Here is a 20,884-nt window from a genome sequence, read left to right on the forward strand (position 1 = left end):
AAAAGAATAGTTTCAACTTTGTAACTTCTAACTGATGCAAGACTGAGATGACAGTCCCTTGGTTTGCCAGAGCACATGCAACATTAGGGCAAAACTAGTCAGGAGTTCAAGGATAAATACATAACAGAGAAGTGAGTGAAAATTTAAGTCACCAGGGGTACAGAATAAGAATAATGATATTTCAGGTTTTGAACAAAAAGACACCCACTTGAGACCCAACAAGCACCCTGAATTAAAATAAGGTCCATCCAGGCACTAGTCCTGATCCTGAGCAGGAGCTGGAAATAAAGGAGGGAAGGCGAGGGACGGATTAAACGGTAATCACCTGTAATACTTCAGCATCATTAATAAATCGATGTAATTTATACTCCAGGAGCCTTCCTTATTGGAATCTCCAGCCTTTGGTGAGTCCAGAAAATCAGGGGTTCTCAACCTTCCTAAGGCCACGACTCTTTAATACAGTGTCTCATATTGTGGTGATGCCCAAACATAAAATTCTGTTCTTTTTAACATTTTATTAGGGGCCCATACAACTCTTATCACAATCCATACATACGCATACATCAATTGTATAAAGCACATCGTTACAATCTTTGCCCTAATCATTTTCAAAGCATTTGCTCTCCACTTAAGCCCTTTGTATCAGGTCCTTTTTTTCCCCCTCCCTCCCCACTCCCCTCCCTCATGAGCCCTTGATAATTTATAGATTATTATTTTGTCATATCTTGCCCTGTCCTATTTCTCCCTTCCCCCCTTTCTCTGCTGTCCGTCTCCCAGGGAGGAGGTCACATGTAGATCCTTATAATCGGTTCCCCCTTTCCAACCCACTCACCCTCTACTCTCCCAGTAGTGCCCCTCACACCCCGGTCCTGAAGGTATCATCCACCCTGGATTCCCTGTGCCTCCAACTCCTATATGCACCAGTGTACAACCTCTGCTCTATCCAGTCTTGCAAGGTAGAATTCGGATCATGGTAGTTTGGGGGAGGAAGCATCCAGGAACTGGGGGAAAGCTGTATTCTTCATCGGTACCATATCACACCCTGACTGACTCATCTCCTCCCCTAAACCCCTCTGTGAGGGGATCTCCAGTGGCCAACAAATGGGCTTTGGGTCTCCACTCTGCACTTCCCCCTTCATTCACTATGATATATTGGATGATGCCTGCCTTATACCTGGTCCCTTTGGCATCTCGTGATCACACAGGTTGGTGTGCTTCTTCCACGTGGGCTTTGTTGCTTCTGAGCCAGATGGCCGCTTGTTCACCTTCAAGCCTTTAAGACCCCAGACACTATCTCTTTTGATAGCGGGCACCATCAGCTTTCTTCACCACATTTGCTTATGCACCTGTTTGTCTTCGGCGATGGTGTCATGGAGGTGTGAAGCCAATGATATGATTTTTTGTCCTTTGATGCCTGAAAACTGATCCCTCATAAAATTATTTTCATTGCTACTTCATAACTATCATTTTGCTACTGTTATGCATCAGGAGAAACATGTGAAATGGTCGTTCCACCCCTAAAGGGGTCGCGACCCACAGGTTGAGAACTACTGTTCCAGATGAAGGCAGAATAAACCCGGGTTGGATTGGGTGAAGTTGCTGTGGGAGGTGTTCTTAGGAAACACTTGGCACCTCTGGGAACGCCTTGCACACACAGACACACATGCACACAGGTGAACACATGAAAATATTAGCAAACAAGAACCTAAAATGTACGCAGAGAGAATTCAAAAGCCAAGTGAAGTAAGAGACCATGTACAATATTTAACTTACAATAAGAGCTCACCCAAAAACCCAGAGCTTAGCATCGTGATCTGCGTGTTCGTTGCATTTATAAAATGTAATACTTGGTGACACTTTTTTTCCAGTTAATCTCATTTATCAAACAAGGTTTTTTCAACAGTAAACAAACTCTTGTCAAACTTCATTGTTCATTGTTCAACCATAACCACCCTTAAATATTATAAATGATCTCTCTCTCTCTCTCACCTCTCTCTCTCTCTTCCTCCTTTCAGTGTAGACTGGTTAAATTTTTTCATGTTTGTAATTTTTGAATACTAAGAGGGCACTACAGCATCACCCCAGGGCATAATTACCAATGAAAGCAAATTAATTAATTATAAAGATTGTTTAGCTTAATTATGTCTCCTTAATTATGTGTGTCTTATTTGGAGATAAATAGAATGAATGGGATTAACAATGAATGGTAATTTTTTTATCACCATTATTTGCAAAAATCTGCCTGGGCACACAGACAAGACAGTAAGGCGAACATCAGCTTGAGAAATGATGTCCACTGGCTGGAGAGTACATCGTCAGAGGACCATACTGGGGATACATGGTGTGGAGTGAGCCTGGTCTGACCCCCACCTCCCTCCACAGTGGGATGGACCAATAAGGGAACAGAACAGGTCAGCAATGGGAGCCAAGCCAAACCATAAAGCCCCTGAGGAGCCAGGAGCCACAAAAGTAGACTTCAGGCTAGGAGGAGAAGTTCCCTAAACTCCCCAGGACCGGCGGGGAGAGAGTCATAAAGGTCAGCAGACAGATCTGGGATTATGTATGTTTTTAGGGTTGGGTTTGTTTGTTTTTTGTTAGTTTTTCCACCCTTTATAATTCAATCTATTCTTTCTGTTTTGTTTCGGCTTTTGTTGTTTTGCCTACCCATATAGGCAATGGTTTTGGAGGGCCTTGGTTCTGGAGTGTGGGGGAAGGGAGTGCTTATCAAACAATTCCATAGGTAGAGGAACAATTAGGAAATTAAATCAATAATGAGGAGGACTTAGAGATTCTGGGGGTGTTGGAGCAATAGCAATTTAGCTAAGAGGCATTACTAAGAGGCAGAAAAGGCGTGAGTGTGATGGTAGAACAGGGGGAATGTAAAACAAAATACAGAAAAGATCTAGGAAGCAAAACTATGGATAGAGGTATAAACATAAGGGTGTACATATATAAATATATTAATTCATAAAATAGAGATATTGACTTATGTACATATAATTGTATGGCCATACATTGAGGAAGTGGATGGACTATGGGCTTCTGCTCCAGCCCGCCCTCAACACCAGATCACTTTGTTCTAACAACATGGCATTTTACTGTATTGTTATTTAAGTTCAAGTTAATTGGGTACAAACATAACAATGGTTGAGAGACAACAATTAATAACACATTCTATGAGTCCAGTAATATTCTGATACCAGGGTCAGATAATGATACTTCAAGAAAATGTAGACCAATATTGATAATGGAGCTACAAGAAAATTTTTTTTAATATTAAGAACTGAGGCAGACAACATTTAATATGTTGTCTGACTCAGTTCCCAAATAACTTGAACTTAAATAACAATACAATAAAATGGTATTTATTCATAACTGCCAGAATCTGCACCTTTAAAAATCTTACAATTAGGCTAGAAGTGTCTCATGGAATTTTATTTATTTTATTAAATATTTTATTGGGGGCCCTTACACCTCTTATCACAATTCATGTAGTCATCCATTGTTTCAAGCAGATTTGTACAGGAATTAACAAGACTAACAATAGCATTGACCACACATGCTAATGATCCTCAGAAATCAGGATGGTGACATGTTGTCTCATGTACTTTGAATATGTTATCAGGAGAGATCCATCTTGGGAAAATGATATCATGCCTGGTAAAGTAAAAGGCAAATGAAAAGAGGAAGAGCCTTGTGTGGATCATTGGCTGCAGCAATGGGCTCAAACATAAAATCCACCGTGAGATGGAGCAGGACTTGGGAGTGTTTCATCCGATTGTACCTAGGTTCTCTGTGAGCTGGAACCTACTTGAGGGCAACTAACAACAACAACACACTGTCCTCTTTGTCCAAGACTCTCCTGTTTCCATTCTTCCCCCTGAGCTAAATCCTGTCCTTGATCTTACTTACATGACTGGTTAGCCTAGCAGGGGGTGAGTTCAGTTCTGGACATGAAAGTGACCAAAAGCAATTCCTTGAGGGTCTTTTTTGTGAGTCTGAGTTTGGGTCCCCATTTTTCTCCCACTCTCTCCAGGATTTTCTAAAGGGATTACTTTTGGAGCACTTGGTAGCAGTGGCTATGCACATCCCGTTCTGCTGATCAATCACTAATTTTTGGTGAGCAACCCACTGGAAAGTGGCTTGTATAACTAAGAAACCGTTTGGACTCTAGTTGCATGCTATTGTGGGTGGCTCTACAATGAATGAACAAACCCCTGTTTGTGAAGAGGCTAGAAGTTGGGCTGCTAACTTTAAGACTAGCAGTTTGGAACCACCTATAACACCACAGGAGAAAGAATGAGCGTTCTCTCCAGCAAACGTTTTCATTCTTGGAAACTCACCAGGGAAGTTCCCCCTTGTCCTATAGTATCTATGTGAGTCTGCATTGACTCGATGACAATGAGGTTTTTATGGTGGAGGTTGGGGAAAGGGAAGTTAATGATTTATCCACAGAAACAGGAAACCTCACATGAAAACAGGTGTAGTAGCTACATAGTTTCATTTCAACTTGGGAAATAAGTCTAGGGGTAGAGGGTAGCCTGTCAATCAGATCACAGCTTGATGATGCCTCCTGGTGGGCATGACCTTCTCATGTAGATTCTGGGAATTTCTACTCTTTTTCCCTGGAGCTGGGCTACCCTCTCTTTCTGCTTCACCTTCCTGCTCTTGAGTAACTTGGAGAGCTAGAAGAGCCACACGAGACCCATGCCAGCACTAAATGCTTCTACCACCATTGGATACACAAAACTTTTCACCCACTGGCCTGTGGTCTTCCTGCATTCGTCATCATTCCATGTGCTGTGTGAGTCTGAAGGGGAAATTTTGGACTACTATCAGATATATGGGCTAATATCGGATGTTTAGAGCTGATCTGGATTGGGATAAAATGTTTTCTTGTTATCTATTAGTCATTGATGTAAATCTCTTTCTTGCACATATTTGAATGACCGTGAATTTGTTTCTCTAGTCTACCCAGTATAACACAGCAAGTATTTCCAGAGAAGTCACCCTTTAGTTGCAAAACCTAGGCTAAGTTTTCCCAGATCTAAGGATAAGGTGGCTCCAGCAGAACTGGGAACATAAACCAGTTTAATTCAGAAAATATTGCCTGATAAGTGATGTTTGTGGATTCCTGATAAAGTCAGGTAACAGTTTTCTGTACAGCCTGGGGAACTATCTGACCATATTGGGAAACATAACCGAGTGTTACAAATCAACTTTCTCTATTTTCAGCCAGGAACTTTGGAATCTGACTTGAACTTTCATAAAGGAATTCCCAAGTATAACAGGCATGAAAGAAGCACAATCTTTCTGGATGCAAGTTAATCGGGAAATAGTTCACTTTGATCTTTCCCAAAAACACTTATTCTGAGAGTCTCAGCAGCCAAGAGTTACCTGCAGGTAGGAAATTTAAATTTCAGATCACTCAACTTGGAAAAGTCTTCCCCACTGTCCATAACGACCTCTTGGACTGATAGAAACTTGAATGAGTGATACATTAAATTAGCAGAGTGCACGAATCATGATAAGCATCATAGAAGAACATAACTCTCATGTTTAACTATCCCCAAAGCTTCCCGGTGAAATCAAACAAGAAGATAGTATAAATTCCAGCTCTATGGACATTACGTTTAACAACCATTCTCCCATCTACGTTCCTCCATTTCCTTTTCACTGCTCCTGCTGAAGGTTTATTTTTAAATTTTGTTAAAATGACATATAACTTACCTAGACGTGCATGCCATTAGGTACTTCTCTTTTCCCCAAAACCAGTCATACACGATAGTGCTTTAGGTCAAAGAATGGACCATCACTGTAAAGGTTAAGCAAGGACCCTAAGTTCTTGCTTCAGACCCATTAACACCTTGGCAGGATTGGATGGTTGGGTGTTTGGAGTTAGTTAGGAGGATGCACATCCGGGGAATCTGATCACAGGCTTACGCACCCAACGTACATTGTTGTATTTCACCCATGTCACCCATACACGCTCTCTGCTATGGGGGAAAGTACTGGAGCCTCGGCCATTGTTATCTGAGTCTCAGCCACTGCTGTGGGCCCTTTGGCGCGGACCGCCTCTCCCTGGCTCCTCCCCGAGCCCCGTCCCAGGCCCGCCATGCCCCGCCCACCCTTGCCAGGCACCTGTGTTGGTGCCTCAGCAGAAATGGGCGGGGCAAGAGCTGCCGTGAGAGGACTGAAGGCAGAGACCCTACTCCTCCCTGACCCCGCTAGCTCCTCCCCCTCCGGGTCACGCCCAGAAAGGGCCGGAAGTGGCGGTGTCTTATACTGAACTGCCGCTCACAGCGAGGATGCCGCTGTCTGGTGCTCTGCTTGCGGTGCCAGAGAAGCGCCCACAGCCTGAGCACCCTGTTGCCGGCGCTCCCAGGTGGGAGGCCCTGGGCTCCGGGACATGTGTGTGGGCGGAGGCTGTTTTAGTCCAGCTGACTAGGTTGCAAGCGCCCTTTCTCTCCCCCAGGAACCCTGCCAGCGCTTCTCTTGGTGAGAGGTTGGCGGGTGTCCCCAAGGCCGGTCCTATTTCCCTGCTTTCAGATTGGTTGTGGTTCATGGTGGGAGTCCCTGTTGGAGAAAGGGGATCCCGGCTGGGGTTTGGGGCTTCGGGGTTCCCTGATTCTCTCTTTGCGGGTCTCCTAACCCCCCTCCCTTGTTTCCTTCGGCACAGCGATGCCTCCTCCCGAGACTCCTTGCGCCTCCTCAGCTCAAAGGTGAGCCCGGGATCTTGTTCTGCTGACCTCTCTCTGGACCCGACCAGAGTCTGTTCTAGGCGCAAGATCTCTTGCTGGTCCGTGACAGAAACGTCTTCCCTGGCTTTAAAATATTGGTGGCCGCCCTTTCTTCTTACTCTTTGTTTTTATTTCTATCTATATATTACTAAGGTTTTTAAAATCATTCCCATTTCATTTCCTTTCTATTCTTTATTGTTTCTGTTGGGTTCAGTTTGTGAAGCACAAAAGGAGTGGATGCCTAGAGATGAAATAACAAGCGAGTGTCTGTAAGGATGTCTGGGTGGGGTCGGGGTGGGTCGCTGGCGGAGTTGGGGAGGGTGAGGGGACTTGGGGAGTAAGAATGAAGGATTGAGGGGACTGAACACTACAACTGAAGGTGACTAATAAGTCTGCTTAAAGGCGATTTAATCATAGTGGGAAAATAGACGATGTGAAATCGATTGTGGTAGTGATTGTGGAATGCTTAAGTAGGCTGAATTGTGGGATTATGTGGGATATGTGGATTAAGTGCCCCAAAACGTGTTAAAAAGAAAGAAAGATGCTCTCCATCACAAAAGTAATCTAACTAAACTATGCACAGAAGAATCAAAAACCAAACTGAAACAAAGGAACCAAAAACAAGGTAATGCTAAGGTGTTCAACCTCTATTTGGGGGATGAAACTGGAAGTGACCCTGAAATGGGCCCTTGGCGTTTGAACGTTGTGAGGCTGAAGGACAATTTATTTGGGGCTGGTGTGCTGGGCGTTGGCCCTGGGGCCCTTGGCCAAGGCGCCTCTGCCAGCTGTCCAGGCAGCAGCAGGCTCATGGTCACCAGGATGTCGCAGGCTGTGATGGTGGAGTAGTTTGGAATGTGCCAGTTGAGATGCCTGGTCGGCGATGTGCCCAAAGGTGTCTTTGATCAACGAGTGCACAACGCTCATGGCCCTGAACGAGATACTGGAGTCTGAGTGGACCTACTGGAGCATCTTGTGCACATAACACACAGTAGGTCTCCTTGCCGCTGCATTGGCATTTCTTGCTGTGCTCCCTTTGAGCCTTAGCTGCAGCCTCCTTGGGACTCCTCCCTGGAGCAGGCAGGGACTTAGCAGGGTCAGGTGGGTTGTTTGACTGGGACGGTACACCTGGTAAAGGTAATGTAGGTGTCCTAAGGCGAGCTGAGGGAGGACAGAAACCTCCCCTGGAGCAGAAATTGTTGAAGCTCACTGGATCTTGATTTTTAGTAGGAATTTAGACCATGAAAGAAGGACCTCTAGATCCCTCTGACCTGTTGGGTTTTCAGCAGGAAGTGTTGGAAAAGTTACCACAGGGATAACTGGCTTGTGGTGGCCAAGTGTTCATAGTGATGTCACTTTTTAATCCTTCAATGTCGGATGATTTGATCTAATCTTCCTTGTAAGATGGGGGTGGAGGGGTGAGGGGCAGGAGTAGAGGAGAGGAGGGAGGACAGGAGAGAGGAAGGAGGTGAGAGGGAATGATTGGAGCTGCCTCCACATTCCCTGATCGCCCCTAGCCTTGAACCCCGGGCAGCCACCTGCTGGAAAAGGTGTGTAGGCCAGCCACTGAGTGGGGACTTGTTTTTCTCGACACTACCTAGGTGGTCAATGAGGAGGTCCTGTTAGGAAAATGGGTTGGAGATGCTCACATTGTGCACTTGTGTGTCAGCATGCCGTTTGGATCCCTGGCCCGCTGTCGGCACTCTCCCACCCTGGGGTCCCCAGGCTTTCCCACCTGTCTCACAAACTTGAATAGTTGAGTTGGATCCCATTTTATTTTTGTAGATCTTATCATTGTTTCAAAATGTTTCACACACACAAAAATCTATTTTCAATTTCATTATTTATGTGATTTTGGTGTGTACATAAGTGCATGTGTGTGTACCATACACATGTTTTTGTAGTATCCTTTTTGATAACGACTAAGGATGTTTACCAGTAGTTTTGTTAGGGCAAAATATGTGCTACCTGCTAACTGCATATATAAATCTCCTAGTACTGCTTTTGCCCATTTTAGCCCTGCAGGCAGGCTGGCCGGCTCTCCCTGCTCTCTGGCAAACAGCATCACCTCCTCCTCCTCTTGTGTTTTAGAAGGGTATAGGTGTGTTTGAAAGATGGTCAGCATCTTAATATGTAAGGGTTAATGGTTTGGGAGTTGGAGATTAGCAGTTTATCATTAGGGATTTAAGTACCAAGTATTTTTGTGTGTTGAAATGTTGCCTAGAACATTTTAACATTTACTACCTATATATAGTATTTATGACCTATTTGACAACTTTTTAAAAATTTAATAAATCTTTTTATTGGGGCTCATACAACCCTCATCACAATGCATAAATATTCGTTGCCCTCGTTATTCTCAAATTTCTCCTTCCACTTGGGTTCCTGGAATCAGCTCGTTTTCCTTTTTATCCCTTCCCTTCCCTCCCCGCTCTCCCCTCCCCCATGAACCCTTAATAGTTTATAAATTATTATGTTATCTTATACTTCCAGGCCTCTCCCCTCACCCACCTTCCCATTGCCCATCCCCCAGAGATTAGAGGAAGGTGATCACACAATGATGGTTTTTGTTCTAGGTGTCTGCCACCTGGTCCGTTCAACACCTTGTATTCGCTTAGGTTGCGCACTTCTCTGTGGGCTTTGTTGTTTCCGAGCTAGATGGCCGCTTGTTTGCCTTCAATTGGCAACTTTTTTACATGACATCTTCAATTTATGATGAATAAGGAATTTTCTTTTCTTCTTTTTGGAAGTCATTTTCTTCTTTTTATTAATTCCTTTTTTCTGATCAATCTAGCTAGTATCATTTTTAATATGAGTGGTGAAAATGGATATGTATGTTTATCCTGATTCTGCGGTGGGGTGAACTTTTTTCTCTTTCTCTTACATGTGACATTTTCAAAGTTTTTTTTACAAGAATGTATATTAGCATATTGAGTTTTACCTATTTCATGTTAGATTTGTAGTTGTTTTTTTAACATGAAAAGCTTTTTACTTTGTTTATTATTCATTCTGTGTCAATTTAGATAATTGACTTTTCCCCCATCACTAGGCATATTTGAGTGTTCATTTTCTTGTGTTAAATCAATTCTGGGATGAATTAGAATTAATCTTGATGCATGCTTATTTTAATATATTGTCTGACTCAGTTTCCTATTTTAAAAATAACTTTTTCATTCAGATCCATTATCAACACTCGTCTATAGTTTTCTTAAAATATCGTCATCTGACATGGGTATCAGGTTATTTCTTGTCTCATAGAAAATGTTACTAAGTGCTCTCTAAAAACTATTGTTATGTTGGAACCCAATAAGTTGAACTTAAGCAACAAAACAGTAAAAAAGTGCTTATTAATCTTATGTGAATACTCTAGCTGCCAGAATTTTTAGTTTTCATCTATCTTACAGTTAGGCTGGAAGTTTCTCAAGAAATTTTATTTTGATTCAATTGATTATAGACCTTCTAAGCATCCTGCAATCCAGTGAGTAATTATTGTCAGTCTCTTGCTCTGCTGGATCCTCTGAACTTCCAGCTGAACCCTCAGTGTACAGGACTGCATGATTTACAGTTTCCTAGACAGACAAATAGCTGCTCACCACTTAGTGAGTGTGTTGTTTTAGACTAGAGCCCATGTTCCTGAAAGTACTCTGCCACCTGGCATGCTGTGAGGCCCTTAGAGAACTGCCTTCAGCTCACCAAAAGAATGGACTAATGAGGGGTGGAAATGCCTCAGTGATTTTGTTGTCACCTTGTTTGTTCCAACTTTTTTTAACTGAAGAAACCTCTTCCCTTTTTTTCATGAGAGAAATAATATCTTTTGTAAACATAACACACTAATGTCTTTGTGTTTGCGCTGGGTGTATATTTGTGGTTTCTGAGACTGTTGTCATATCAGCTGTCATTGAGTCAGTGCCATCTCACTGGGACCCATTGCACAACAGAACAAAACATTGCACTCTCCTGTGCCATCCTCATAATTGAGGATGAACGCATGTTTTTTAAAAATTTATTTATTTTAACTCATTTTATCAGGGGCTTGTACAGCTTGTATTACAATCCATGCATATATCAATTGTGTTACACACATTTGTACATGTTGCTATCATCATTTTCAAAACATTTTCTTTCTACTTGAGCGCTGTATCAGCTCATTTTATTCTTCCCTCATGAAGCCCTGATAAATTATAATTTTTTATTGCTTTTTCGTGTCTTATACTGTCTGATGTCTCCCTTCACCCACTTTTCTGTTGTCCATCCCCCTGAGAAGGGGTTATATGTAGATCATTGTGTTCATTTCCCCTTTCACCCCTCACCTACCCCTTACTCTCCTGGTATTGCCACTCTGATTATTGGTCCTGATGGGTTTATCTGCCCTTGATTCCCTGTGTTTCTAGCTCTTTTCGGTACCCATGTGCATTCTCTGGTCTAGCCAGTTTCGTACAGTAGATTTGGGGTCATGATTGTGGGGTGGGGGAGCACTAAACAACTAGAGAAAAGTTGTATGTTTCATAGGTGTTATACTGAACCCTAACTGGCTCATCCTTGTGACCCATTCTGATAGGTTAGTTTATTGTGCCAACCTGGCTCATAGGAACATGGTATAAATAATGTTGCAGTTTGATTGGAGGGCAAAGAGATAAATGGCTAGGCAAACCGTGCCTCTCTCTCTCTTGCACTCTTCTCATCAGATCAGGGTGCGCCTGCTAGTTCTCTGCCACAACTTGTGAGCTACACTAAGTGTTGGCCTAACAACCTGCGGATCATGTGGCTAGAGCTTGAGGTTCCTTTGAGAAGTGCTTCATCATGTTGCTGATGTATGCATCACTTGAGCTTGGGACTGTTGGATCCTATCTTCTTGCTCTTTGTTGATGATCTGTCCTTTGTTTGCTGCCTGTGTCCAGACTGCCTGCATTGCCGTACATAAGACTCACCTGTCTGCTTCCTTGACCTTGGACCCAGTGGCCCTCATGAGTTGAAGGACTTCCAGTATATTAAATGTTTCACGGAAGTGAGTTGAACTGAGCACTCTGGACAGCTGTGTGAACAAATTAGCTGCTATATTCTTTTGTGCTTTATATGTCTATCCATTATATAGAATATATAATAATATATAATGATTATATATAATGGTTTTATATATAATGATTATATATTGTATATGTAATAGATGTATGTATGCACATATCTATATATATTCACAAGTGTCCTGGTTTTGTTTCTGTGTAACACACCCTTCTGTAAGGGGGTGTCCAATTGCCTACAGATGGACTTTGGGTCTCACTCCACACTACCCCTCTTTCAAATTGATAGGATTTTTTGTTCTGTGTCTCTGATGCCAGATACCTGATCCTATTGACACCTCATGATCACACAGGCTTGTGTGCTTCTTCCATGTGGACTTTGTAGCTTCTCAGTTTGATGGCCTTTAGGACCCCAGAAGCTATATCTTTTGATAGCCAGGCAGCATCAACTTTCTTCACCATATTTGCTTCTGCACCATTTTGTCTTAATCGATTGTGTCAGGAAGCTGAGCATCATGGAATGCCAGGTTATTAGAACAAAGTCTTCTTTCATTGAGAGAGTAATGGGGTAGAGGTCCAATGTCTATCTGCTACTTTTATACTTAAAATTTAAATATATTTACATAGATATGTTACCCTTTTGTCATATATATGTGTACATATGTAAATGACTGTATTTAGAACTCTATAAATGCCCTTTGTCTCCTACTTCTTTCCTCTATTTCCTTTTACTTTCCTCTTGTCCCACTATCATGTTTGGCCTTCATCAGTTTTCAGTAATTCCTCTCATTACATTGCCCTTGATCACGCCCTACCAGGCATCCTACACTCTCCTCAACGTCGATTTTAGATCACTTGTGCCCTTGACCCCAGGCTTACAGCCACTTCCTTTCCCCCACTTCCCTGTTTCCTTTATCCCCCCCCCCCCAGAACCATCAGCCCCATTGTTGTCTCCTCTGGTGTGTTTATCCTGCCAATCTTATCTAGATAGACATGCGGAGACAATAATAAGCACAGAAACAAGACAGAGCAAAATAACAACAACAACAAAAAAGGAAGCAACCACCGGGAAAAAAGAGAAAAGACTTAAGAATCATTCCAGGTTTGTTCGTTGATCATTAGGAGTATTTTACTGTTGGTTGAGTCTGATGTGGTACCATGCCTTGGCCACTCAGTCTGTTGTTTTGTATTTCCCGGGCACTTCATTGCTTTGCTCCTCTTGCTGCTCTGTTGCATGCCCTTAGAGTTTTGCCCCAGTGTGGTGAAGTCAGATCAAGCACATTTCCCACAGTGTGCCACAGTGTTGTCCCTCATAGCGCTGTGGGTCATTAAGGGATGCCGTGTCTTGTGATTGGGATGGCCCTATGGTCCTCTCTGTGCATTAGGCAATTTGAGCAGGAATATCATTCTTCGGGTTTGGTGAACCATTTGTCGCAGTCACTTTGTTAATCCATTTGGTAGTGGGATTCCTGTTTTTCACTGCCCGTCATCTTTACCAAACAAAATATCCTTTTCGAGGAATGATCTTTTCTGATATATGTCCAAAGTATATAATATGAACTCTCACCATCCTTGCCTCTAAGTAGCACTCTGACATTACATCTTCCAAAACAGACTTGTTTGTCCTTTGCATGTCCATGGTATGTGGGACATTCTTGTCCAGAACTACAATTCTAATATATTCATTCTTCTTCAGCCTTCCTTTGTTCATCTTTCAAATGCACAAGAGTCAATTGACAATAGCCTGCTTTGGTCAGGTGAAACCAGTCCTCCAGGTAATATCTTTTCCTTTCAATACTCTAAAGAGGCATTGTTCAGCAGATTTATCTAATGCAATGATTGCTCTCTTGACTGTTATACTTTCAGTATTCAGGATATTTGTTTGTTTGGTCTTTTTTCTATACACCAACCAATTTTTTTCTGGAAGGAGTTAAAATTTACTCAAGCTTTAGATTAAGAATTTTGATCAAGGAGGGGCTGTCGGAGCCAGCTCAGGAGTCAAACCGTCCTGAAAGAGGGGGAATGATTATTAGGGTAAAAAGAAGAGATTAAAAGTATTGGGAGGGCAACAGTGAATACTGAAGCTTCGGGTTTGTTTTACATACTCCTTTTATCCATGCAGAAACAACCCGGGGTTTATTATCTCATTGTTAAGCAAGCACATTTACTACACATAGCAATTTTGTCTTCTGCCAAGGCAGACATCCCTGAGAAAATTAAACAACCTATCTTCCCAGACTTTGCATACTTTCTTGTTCTTTTTTGTTGTTGTTGTTCTTGTTCTTAACAGTATGTTCAAAACGTAAAGTCACAGAAGAAATCAGCAAACACTGATACATAGTTCATGAGACTTATCAGCTGTTTCAAAGCTGAGTCTTAATGGCCTTCAACAGCCCCCGCTTTTTTATTTACTGAAGACGTCTTTACTCAAAACGTCAGCAGATCACTGTGTCTGTCTTAGGTTGTGAAGTCCTGAAATCGCCCTTACCCGTCATCAGTCACTGTCTGCAGGAGACTATGACCTGTCTTAGGTTGGAATACTCAGACTCGATTTTACCCGTCTGACTAACCAGCCTCTGCCTTATACTCCTGTTTGGGGAGGGAGTGAAGTATGCAGGTGTACTTCCTGTAATTTTGTTCCTAAAGCCAATAATTCAACCATAACCTTGTGCAGTATCATAGGGAGTATGCATAAGATAAACAATACACACACTCCCGCTGTGACTAGAGAAAAAGCATGTGAGGTAGGCCTCTGAGATTTCCTAACGAAAGGAAAGAATCTTGAAAATGCTGGAGCCAATCCTCAGCAACCTTGTCGACATCAAAATAAAGAGACTTAGCATCTTTTATGGCTAATATTTCTTGATGGAGTTGTAATCAATCTAAAGACTCATTAGCATTGTGCCAAGTACCTTGAAGATGATTCTACACTTTAATCCAGCTATACTGACTGTTAGTGTACTATTTAGGTGTAACACAGATCCATGTATGTACAGCATGGCACTGTAGACTAGACCTGGCCTTAAGCCCCTGCACCTCGTCTCCTAAATACATGACCATGTCATAAAGAGCATTTACTTTGTGTTCTAACTTCCTGTCTATATCTTCTTGAGTACCCAAAACATTAGTCACATCTTTGGATAATTCATTTCCACAGTGGGCAGTTTGTAAGATTTGTGAAAGTACAATTGCTGCAGTAGTAGCAGTAGCAACTAAACTTAATATAGCTAAAATACTTGCTATAAGCAAACCTACAAAACACTTAAATCTGGTTGATGCTTTTTCAGTCTCTTCTAATACCTGTAACCCTCTTTCTGAATACCAAGGCCCAGTAATATTCACTGGCAGCATAACAAAAGAAGGTTGATATAAAATGGCGATGACAATACCTTCAGGGGACCAGGTAATACAATTAGACAAATTGCAGTTATTACAAGACCTGTTAAACTTAGAATCATCATGATCTATAGTAATATTCCCTGCCCAAAGTACATAAGGCGATGGTACGCAGGCAGTAACATTTCCCTGTGGTCTGGAGGTAGGGCCCATAAGCTTCATGTCCCCCTAAGCAGCCCCTATTTTCCACCACTGAGTTTGTGGAAAACCCAAGTCTGACCACCAAAGTCCTGCAGACAGCCCCTTTTCCCATTTGGCAGTGTTTTTTTTTTTTTTTTTTTTTGAGTATTGTCCTGGTTGACAGACCAATCGATGATATATCTCTCTTTTGTGACGTTATACCTGATGGGCTTGTCTGTGAGACATGATCTCCACAATATGGTTTTATTATTCTTTTGAATCTCTAGTCTACATGAGGAAAAAGACTGTGGAGTGGGTGGAATAACATTTCCTTCACTTTGTACAGGGAGGGCGTGAGTCATTAACCCACATCTTGATTTCCAGACCTTCCCAGACAGCAGGAAGTAAGAGTGGTGGATCAGAAACTTAAGCCTAGTACTTCTCACTGAGCCATGTCCCCAGAAGCACTCTGAGGCAAATTACCATCTGCATGGTTTGCAAACTGCACCAACCATTCAGGCAGCCCCCATGCTCCATCAGCATCCTGTGTAAAAACCCAAACATGCCCTCCTCCCCATATTAATAGCGGGTTGGGGCCATTCCTCCAGGCAAAACAAGCCAATGATATCTCTTCATAGGCTCTTTGAAGTTGGTGGAAGGGACACTAAAGGCAAATCTTTTACAATATTTTGGATCCAAGGGTGTGGTATAAAAACAATCTTTTAAATCTAAAATGATCTTATATGTATTGGCTGGAATAGCAGAAGGGGAAGGGAGCCCAGCCTGCAGGGCTCCCATAAGTTCCATAGTATCATTAACCCTCCTTTACTGTTTTTCCTTACAAAGCAGCTGCTATCGCAAGCCCCTGAGTAAAGAAAGGGTCAATGTCTGAGCATAGTCTGATATAATCGGACAGGTTGCCCTTTTTTCCAAAAGGTCTCAGCGCTGCCTGGCAGGCAGTATTTGCATTTTCAAAAGCCAATTGTTTCCATTCTGCGGCGGGAAGTACCTCGAAGGAAAGTGTATCTAATAAAGATTGAGTAAAAGAGGCAGTTGGGCCATATTGGGCACAAGCAACCTTGAGTTCTTTTAGCTGTTTGAAAGGAATAGGAGTAAGCCCTCTCCAATAGTTTGTGTTGTTTTTCATCAGTTAACCTTATTTAGAGAGCTTGAACCCCATTCTCTGGGCAAAGATGATGGAAGATAAGTCATCCTTTTCCTTGATCCATCTCATTTACCTTTAAACTTCTGCATTCACGTTGGCTCTTGGCATCACCCATGTACCTACAACTAGACATCCTTTGAGTGTAGCGTGCATTCTTTTACAAAGGCTTTATCATTGCCATCCATAAACACAAGAGCTTCAGAGAGGAGAAAATAAACATCCCTCTGGGCCTGTTTCCTAGTTAAGGATGTCTCTGCATTGACTAGTTCACCTCTAGGATTTGCTGTTCATGTCCTTCTGTTTCTTATTGTCCGCTTTAAAAAGAAGTTTCACTGATTAGCGTACTCTGCTGTGCATATTACTATGGGCCTCTAATGGATTCCCCCAAGCTTAGTAATTTCTTAACACTCAATAAAGTATTTTATTCAAGGAGATGTGAGCTCATAAAGTTTGAAGAGCTCACATGGGTTGGACTGAACACACGCAAGCAGGAAACTCACATAATGACATTTGTGTTTTAACAGTCATATTAACATACACATGCCTACTATGAACAAATCAGCACATATACTAGAACTAACAAATCTTCATACAATACCCTCAGATTAATAAATATACATGCATTTACTTAAGAAAAAACCCACAAAGACACACTAAAATATACTAGAATTATAATAATAGAATCAATGCAGAACAGACTACAAGTTCTGTCACATAGTATAACATATTAAGGCACAGAGTAGTTCATGTGTACTAGCACATACAAAAAAACAGACAAAGTGCATACAAGAATATACACACTGAGCTACAAGAATGTGGAGGTGTGTGGCAGAGACATTTTCTCTGCAGGTAGAGGAAATAGTTACCTAATTTAACTAATCCTTCTTAGGCTCCTCTACATTTCTCCCCTGAGGGTCCCTGTTATCTGTGGGCTTGAGTGACCCCTGAGCCCCGCCCTCTCCCTGTATGGGTGTATGTGTCTGGGTTCCCATAGCCTTTCCCTCTGTGTGTGCCTGACTCAGAAATATGTGATCATAACTACAGCAGTCACAGTACTGATTGACAGAAAATCAGTCCCTGGGCATGTCTCTAGAGAAGGATATTCTGACAGAACTTGAAGGGAACCTGTGGGTGCCCTGTACAGAATAGGACGCTTATAGCCCATGCACAAGGGGACATAGGGCAGGAAGGGAGGTGAGGTCTGGGGAGGCATGTTGAGACTAAGCATAAAATGTGTCTTATCTCCCTTTTCCTACTCTTGTATCAATATGCACAACTGCTAAATTAAACAGCCTTTGGAGAAAAAAACTGACTCTCAAATTAGCCTGTGGTGGACAAGGACAGACAGGAGCTGTGAATGAATAAAATGAATGAACTCAGAGAAGAAAGTCTCCGTTTGGATGAATGGAGAGAGGTGACTTGATCTAGGATTGGGCTACTGGTCGTAAGTTCATGTAGTATGTTGTCTGGAAATATATATATATATATATATATATATATATATATATATATATATATATACATACACACACACACACACACACATACAAAGATAATAAAGTGAGATCCTTTGCACAGCAGGGACTGTTATCCCGAGGAAGGAGGGAATACAGGAGGGTTATTGAAAGCAAGGGATAAAGTTTTTGATGAAGCCGATGATTTGAACAGAATTTGTCCTAGATGCACGAATTACCAATTACATGGGAAATTTGAGACAATTCAAGGGAAAAACGAAACAAGCTAATTTTGAAATCAACCTATCATCAGAGGGAGATTGGGTGAGTGTTTCAGAAAGACGGGAGGAGATGCACTGATTCCCTGAGGGATGCTGAGAAGGAGAAGAATCCCCAGACACAATAGGAAGCCAGTAGTGAAGCTCCATTTGGACCTGCTCCTGGGTCTGAGTCCTGTGCTGTGCAGATCCTGAGGGATTCCTGCAGCCTAACCTCTTCCACTAGGGTACATTCATGTCTGGGTTAACTCTGACTTCTCCTCACTGTGTGCGTTGGTCTGGGTAGACTAGAGAAACCAATCCATAGACACACGTATATTGTGTATAAGAGATTTAATATAAAGGGCAATTGTACATTTAGAAAGCATCTTAACCCCAGTTAGGTCCAAGCCCATAAGTCCATTATTAGCCCATGTGTCGGATACCAATGTATAAATTCCTCTTCATACTTATGAAATACATGCAATGATCCAGAATGCAAGATGATCACAGGCCAGTGGGCAGAAAGTCTTTGGATCCAGTGGCATTGTAAGCTTTTCAGCGGAGACGGGTCTCTACATGGCTTCTCCAGAACCCAGGGCTGCATGGGGTAGGTCCATGTGGCTTCTATTCAGGGATGTCTCACAGAGAGTCACCCTTGTCAGTAGGGTGTCTCCCAGGGATTAGAGAGTCTCTCTTCCACCTCCAAGATGGAATACGGGATTTCCCAGAATTCTCAGAAGGCCATGCCCACGCAGAGGCTTCATTGGCTATGATCCAATTGACAGACTCCAACCCTTCCCTCTTTATCCTCTGAAGTCCCAAATTCACACCAGATTATGTAACTACCATACTGTGCATCTTTTGCACAGAAATACAAAACTGTGTCCTTGAAGTTCAGGTTGTCCATTTGAAGTTATAGTATGTCCTTACCATTGTCTTTGGAGATGGTGAATTGGCCCTTCGGAGAGTCCTACCAACACTATTCATGTATGAAACCCACTGCCGCCCCTTCTCTGGGGCTAGGCAGATCCAGTGTATATTATAAATACAGGCAATGAATGCAGAGACTGTACGGGAGAATATCAGAGAAGCCTCCGACTGCCTCAAGTCTCCCTCAGATGCCATAGCTCCACCTCACACTGGACACCTGCAAACACACAGACATCCTGATCCTGAAAATCATATTTACTGCCTCTCACTCATGCCCCCTCATGCACACTTTCTCTGCATCAAAGCATCTTTTGAAATTCCAAAAAGGAAAATTGAGCTCAATAGAGATTCCACTGTGACTTGATTTGTTCAGTCTTGAATGGGGGTACCTTGGAATTCCAGAGGTGGAGCAACTGTCCAAGAGCTTCAGAGTTGGGACTTGGATGGTTTTCCTCAGCAGGGGAGGGGTCTATTTGCATACCTTCTGCCTATATAGTCATAAGTAATGTTGAATGACTTCTAAGAGAGTCACTCCAAGAGTAGATAAGAATGTTCTAGATATCTTGGAAAGCCCTGCGTGTGGGGTTCATTATGCAGTGTGCTGCTAAATGCAAGGTCAGTCATTCTAAATCTCCAATGGCTCTGCAGGGGGAAGAATTCTCTACACACCCATGAAGATTTATAGACTCAGAAGCCTACAAGGGCAGCCCTATTCTATAGGGTTGTTAAGAGAAAGAATTGACTTAATGGAAATGTCAACCTACAGTTAGAGACAGTGCCTTGAAATGTGCCCTCCTCCTCTCCACCCCTTAAGTGTGGTGCTTATTCATTTCTTGATGCAGTTAAATAAATATTCCCCTAGAAATATATATTTAATCTGACACAAGCTTCCCTTGTCTAATTCTCTTTTAAATTATCTTTTGGAAAAGAAAATTAATATGCTAAAAGTAAAACCCTCCCCAGCCCCTTCTAGACCTTCCCTTAATTGTCCCCTTGAGCTGAATATGACAGCGGCTCCTGAGTCTCGCTCCTTCCCTGCAGGTTTGTCTTGCCTTGAATCAAGCTTGCCTTCCCTTCACAAATCTTTTGCACACCAAGAATTTTAAGGTACTGAGTTAAACTTAGAAGTTCTGTAGATGCTGAAGGTCTCTACATACCCAGAGAAGCCAATGCTGTCTGTGAATTTGCATAACACATCGGGACGTTTCCAGGGCATCTTCCAAAAACTAGAGGAAGTCTCCCATGCTTGAGGAGTTGATTGTGCTCTCCAAATCTAGGTATTATGCTTTACAATACTAATGCTTTCTTTTTTATTAAATACTTTTATTGGGGGCTCTTAGGGCTCTTATCACAATTCATGCATTCATCCATTGTCAAGCACATTTGTACATATGCTGCCATCATCATTTTCAAAGCGTTTGCTTTGTACTGGAGCCCTTGATATCAGTTCCTAATTTTCCCCTCCCTCTCCCACTCTCCCTCTTTCATGAACCTTGATAAATTGTAAATTATGATTTTCATATTTTGCATTGTCTGCTGTCTCACTTCACCTACTTTTCTGCTGTTTGTCCCACTGGGAGGGAGTTCTATGTCAATCCTTGTGATTGATTTCCTCTTTCTACTCCCACCTTCCCATTACTCTCTTGATATCTCTATTCTCATTGTTGGTTCTGAGCGGTTTATCTGTCCTGGATTCCCTGTGTTGCGAGATCTTATCTGTAGCAGTGTAAATATTCTGGTCTACTAAGATTTATAAGGTAGGATTGAGGCCATGATAGTGGGGGGAGAAGCATTAAAGAACTAG

The sequence above is a fragment of the Tenrec ecaudatus genome, assembly GCF_050624435.1.
Source record: "Tenrec ecaudatus isolate mTenEca1 chromosome 14 unlocalized genomic scaffold, mTenEca1.hap1 SUPER_14_unloc_8, whole genome shotgun sequence".
Lineage (NCBI taxonomy): Eukaryota > Metazoa > Chordata > Mammalia > Afrosoricida > Tenrecidae > Tenrec > Tenrec ecaudatus.